The sequence below is a fragment of the Zalophus californianus genome, chromosome 12 (assembly GCF_009762305.2).
Source record: "Zalophus californianus isolate mZalCal1 chromosome 12, mZalCal1.pri.v2, whole genome shotgun sequence".
NCBI lineage: Eukaryota > Metazoa > Chordata > Mammalia > Carnivora > Otariidae > Zalophus > Zalophus californianus.
Genome location: NC_045606.1, coordinates 91,835,311 through 91,840,563, shown reverse-complemented (window position 1 = coordinate 91,840,563; position 5,253 = coordinate 91,835,311). Strand labels below are relative to the sequence as shown.

General features: G+C 52.5%; 1 long non-coding RNA gene across 3 annotated transcripts; it reads left to right on the top strand.

The window, feature by feature from the left end:
- Positions 1-2,153: 2,153 nt before the first annotated feature.
- Positions 2,154-4,840, top strand: LOC113911577. Of its 3 annotated transcripts, XR_003516540.1 has the most exons (5): positions 2,154-2,377; positions 2,512-2,887; positions 2,962-3,077; positions 4,030-4,110; positions 4,238-4,840. It is a non-coding gene; the product is annotated as an uncharacterized LOC113911577 (long non-coding RNA). The 3 variants fall into 3 exon arrangements; XR_003516539.1 differs by lacking the exon at positions 2,512-2,887; XR_003516541.1 differs by lacking the exon at positions 2,512-2,887 and having other exon boundaries at positions 4,208-4,840.
- The last annotated feature ends 413 nt before the right edge of the window (positions 4,841-5,253 follow it).

Genomic DNA, 5,253 nt, shown 5'->3' with positions numbered 1-5,253 from the left:
TCTTAATACATGTAAAATAAATGCTTATTTTTTTTTACAAAAGTAGAGTTAATACATTCTGCAACTTGCTTCTTCTGTCATTTCATATAGCTCTATTGCATTCCTTTTTAACACTAACATAGAATTCCATAGTATGGAGGTATCAAAATTATTATTACTTCATTATTTGCCTATTGGTGGACATTGAAATTGTTTCTAATTTTTAATAGTACAAACAACACTGCAATGAACATCCTAGCACATATGATTTTGTGCTCTTGTAGAAGTGTTTCTGTGCAAGAAATTTCTAGAAGTGGAATCAGTGGGTCAAAACTTCTCTGAGAAGGTTCAACTTGATTTTGAGGTGAAGAGTCTGTAGATGAGAGAGTTATAAAATAATAGACAAGATTAATAATTCAGAGTAACCTGTAAAGTTTGCCCAAGGGTATGGTTTGTGGTGTTGGGCTGGCCTGGTCAGAAATGTTCCAATCAGTTTCCTCATTAGGACAGGAAATCAGCAGAGCAGGATTCCTGAGTCGGTGTCTCCCTGATCCCACTGACATGAACGGGAGAAAAGTTTTGATGTCAGCATCAGGATTAGTCATGAACTGAACACATCACTAGATCCCACATGAGGATGGATCCCACAGCGATAGAAACTAGGAAGCATCTGCCCTCAGGCTGGGAAGTGCTGTTCTGAAGAGAGAACAGCGCCCCCAAGAGGTGTTTGGATGTCAGCACCTGGGCCCACACAACCGGGACTGGTCCTCTGCCTGTTTAGGCAATGAGCTGGGGGTCAGTTACTCACTTATTCTTAAACTCACCCAGAAACAGTTGCTGTCCAAACCTCTTCTTAAATAAAAGTAATACAATACAACACAATAAGACTCTGGGCAGGTCTTGGTGAGTCTGAGTAAGTCTTAGTGTTTTCCATCTTGTGCGGTTTTTCAGACAATGGTGTAGAACATCCACCTAACCTAGTGAGCGGGTGGCATGGACTAGCCCGCTCTCGCTGCAGTTTTACTGTTGTCCCAGCATCACTGAGTATTCAGCAATGTTCCAGAAGTGATAGGAAGTAGCACAACTGTTTGGGAAGAAGGTCCTGAGGTAAGAAATAAAACAGCAGACAAGGAAAAGGTAGTTAACTTATAGAATGAGAATAAGCACGGCAACAAGGCTGGACTGAGTTTTTGTTTTTGTTTTTTTTTTTTTAAGGAGCAACACAGGAACCAAATAAACATTTCCCTATCCCAGGGTTTCTCAACGTCCACACTGTTGACTTTTTGGTCTAGAAGATTCTTTGTCGTGGGGGCGGTCCTGTGCACTGTCTATCCATTAGATGTCACAAGCAACACCAGACACTCAGTTGTGACCATCATTAATGTCTCTAGAACTCTTGTCATTTTTGAACATTTGGAGATTCAAGAAGCTCTTGGGAAGTATCTCTCTGGAACACCCAGCAACCCCCGGGGACTCTGCCCCCAACCGTAGGAACCAGTTCGGACTTTGGTGGTTGTTATTTGTTTTCCCTCATCCTGACCGGAAGCCTGAATTCAGCTACCACGGGGCCGACTGAGTGGCCGATGTGGAAGGGGAGCGGCCTCGGAGGACCAGGAGCCCCACAAACAAGAATCCCATAACTTGGTTTCTGGAGCAGCCGCGTGCGGTTGCAGGGAACTCTTCCAGAAAACTGCAAACTCTAGGGCAGTCCTGCCCAGAGCGAGATTGAGGGAGAAACCCCAGGTGAGGGGGCCAGTTTGGAGAATTACAGGCAACTTCACGCGCTGCCCAAGTATTTCTTGAGCACCTGCTCCTGGGCTGTAAGCTACAGTGTGCGCGGGGGCGGGGGGCGGGGATAGACAATACACCTATCAACGTGGGGAGCCACTCTGGTGTTTCCGGGGAGACTGTTCTTGCAGTTCACGCACAGCTCCCACCTCGGGGGTGGCCTTGAGCCCGGGGTCCGTGCCTCAGGGGCCCCTGCTCGGCCCGGCACGCTCTCTCTTCCTCTCAGGGCTCACGTCCTGCCCGGACTCAGTGCTTCACCTAAAACCCGGCTCCTACCGGGTGGCGCAGCGCAGGAGCAGGGGGCGGAGCGCACAGGGGGCGGGGGGCGTGGCTGCGTTCCAGAGCCACGCCTCCGAGCACCGCCCCTCCCCCCCGCCCCCGACCACGCCGGCGTCCTCCCCTGCGGCCTCGCGCCCGCTCAGTCTCGCCGCGGACCCCGCCTCCGGGAAGGCGCCCGGCGTTCCCCTTTCCGCCTCCGACATCCTGGCGGGGAACGCCGAGGAGCGACGTCCCGCGTTACCCTTACACAGGGTCGCCATCTAGTGACAGCAGGATATACAGCTGCGTGCAGACGTGAAGCCGGCCGCCGGTACAAGTTTGGAAGGTTCTGGTTAGTGCGGGAACGCTCTGGGGTGGGGACTGGACCCACTCCCAGGCCCTGGGGTAGGCGGGGGGAGGGGGGGGAGCCTGATGGGTGGCCCTTACGCTCGCCTGCACCCCGCGGCCCTGGGGCCCCCTCCGCAGAGGAAGGCGAGCCTGGGCCACATCTGAGGAGGGCCTCGTGTGAACAGTAGCCTGGTCTTCGAAAGGAGAGGCCGGCGGCGCCAGTGAGGTTAGCTCCGAGAGCCCGCACTCGGCAGAAGACCTGTCTGCAAGGGGGTGTGGCTTAGCAAAGCCCACTCTGTGTCGGGAGCGGGGAACGGTGTGCCGGGAGACAGGGGCACCGGAGGGACCTCCACCAGCTCCGGACAGGCCTGCCCTCCCGGAGCGTCAGCTCCAGAAGACAGGGCAGGGGAGGACAGAACTCCTAGGTTCCTGGAAAGGCCTCCGGGAGAGCCCGCTCTCAAACTTGCTGCAGCACGGACCCAAGGAACAAGCGCAGTCTGCGGCACACATCCAGGTGGGGACAAGACTCCCGTCGCCTATTTGCAGACACCCCCGAAACTTTACTAGGGGTTTTCTTGCATCCCCCAGATTGGCTTCGTGGAGGGAGGTTGTTACGGGACAGAGTACCGGGTCCAAACTCAGGTTGGGCTGCTCGCTGCTGGAAAATCAGTCCTCGAGAGACAAGTGATGATGGGAAAGGAAAGGTAAGTTTTATTCAGTAAGCAGGCAGCTGGGAAGCTGGTGGACTAATGTCTCAAAGACCATCTTCTCCCTCCAGGCAAAGCCAGAGGGTTTTAGAGGGGAAGGGAAAGGGGGGAGGGGAGAGAAGGGGGCTGCATGCTGGAGAAGCAGGTGTCCAGGCGCTTAGTCCTATGTTGTCAGCATGATCCTGAACAGACTTCCTGGCATCTGCGGCAGCTGATCTGATCTTCTGAGAAAGTCTGGTCCTTCACCCCCAAGGCCAGCGGTCTGCAAATCTCAAAGAAAGTTAGTCCTGCTACAGATCAAGGGACTAGGGGATAAGTGCCTTAATAGAAGCAGATGCAAACTGAGGACAGAGAGAGCGATCAGAGCTGCCATGTATGTTTGTGCAAGTTGCTCACTGCACAAGGGCACTTGGTGGCGGTGGAGGAGTGGGCACCGGGCCCTGGGATCTGGAACTCAGCCCTTCCCTGATCACAAAGCCATGCAACCTGGCAAGGGCTGTGTCGGCCAAGAGGAAGGGGAGCCCTCTTCAGATTCACCTGCTCTCCAAGAGCCTGCCCACAGGGGCCCCCTTTTCCTTCTCAGGCACAGAGAGGGGCAGGCTGCAGCCCTTGGGGAGTTAGGTGACTGTCTTTGGAGAAAAGGCTCCTGCATGGAGCCCCAGCCCAGGATTCTTTGGTTTCTGTGGGCCACAGTCACCTCGCTTCTCCCACAAGTAGAAGCTCCCTTGGAGGTCCACCGTGTGTTAGCCAGAGAGCCAAACCTATTCTGGTGTTTGTGGTCTCCATCAGGGGCACTGCTGGGGAACAATGTCACTGCTCTTGCAGAAGCCTGGTATTTGATTATAAAGTTTTTCAGGCAGAAAACATGTATTTGCACTGTTCTGTTAACTCTGGCCTGATTCCCTAAGCCAAGCTGTGAACAGCCTGCCCCCGTTTCTCTTGTTCCCAGAATCCTTTAGGTGCAAAGACACACCTCTAGACTGAAAGGTCGGTAGAGTCCCAGTGGACAAAGATTAAGGAGGCCCCAAAGGTGAGTTTATGTTTCTTCCATCTGTTCTATAAAATCTGAGCGGTTAAGCACTTTTTGATGTTGAAAATGGATGAGGTGTTTTCTGCTGGTCTACCAGAGGACCGGGGAAACATACGCATTTCCTCAGGCTGCTGCAAGAAAGTACTACAGCCTCGGTGGCCTGGACTACAGAAATGTACCATCTCACATGTCTGCAGGCGAGAAGTCCAAGATCCACCAGTCATCAGGACTGGCCCCTTCTGAGGGCTCTCGGGGAGAACCTGCTCCGGGCCTTTCTCCCAGCTTCCAGTGCTTTGCTGGCGATCTCTGGTGGGTTTTGGCATGTAGACACATCCCACCCATCTGCCTTTATGTTCACATGACATTCTCCCAGGATGCATGTCTGTGTCCAGATCTCCCCTTTTCGTAATTACCCAGTTATACTGGATGAGGGCCACCCCCCCCATGGCCTCACCTTGACGAATGACATCTCCAGAGAAGGTCACATTCTGAGGTGCTGGGGGACGAATTTGGGAGGACACAATTCAACTGAGGCCCTTAAGAACCTGAAACAAGACGGCAGTAAATCCCTCATCTTCTACCCGCTGCCGTGGTGACATGAAAAGGGATGTGGGAGGGAGGGGACGTTCAGCTCATAAAATACGCAAGAAAGTTTTTCTTTCTGCATCAGGTTTGTATCAGGATTGTGTTCTTATCCCCCGGTAAACAATAAAATCTCCAAGCCAGACAAGCCAGACAGTCTCTTCCTTATGTGTTCCCAGACCATAAGGGAGAGGGAGGTTTCAATAACCAGAATAGGCCTGGAGCTGCCTCAGTAGCCAGAGATACACACGCTCGTAGAGGGCCTCGCAGACCTGGACTGCCCGAGCCGTCGTGGACCTCGCAGCACGTTGCCCCTTTGGCTTTTCACATCATAAGTTTTCTTAATCATCATCGTGAAGGTCTCCTTAAGGTTAACCATAACTTAAATGCTTGTGTTAGTTGATGGGTTTTGCTTGCAGAAATGTCCTAATTCTGGCTGCAAATTGGTGTTTAATTCCCCAGCACGGTGGCCAGAGGGGCTGTCAATGCTATCTGAGTCATGGCATTTGAGTTATTTAAATCTGTCACATATAAAGTCATCCACAATCCAGGTTTGGGGCT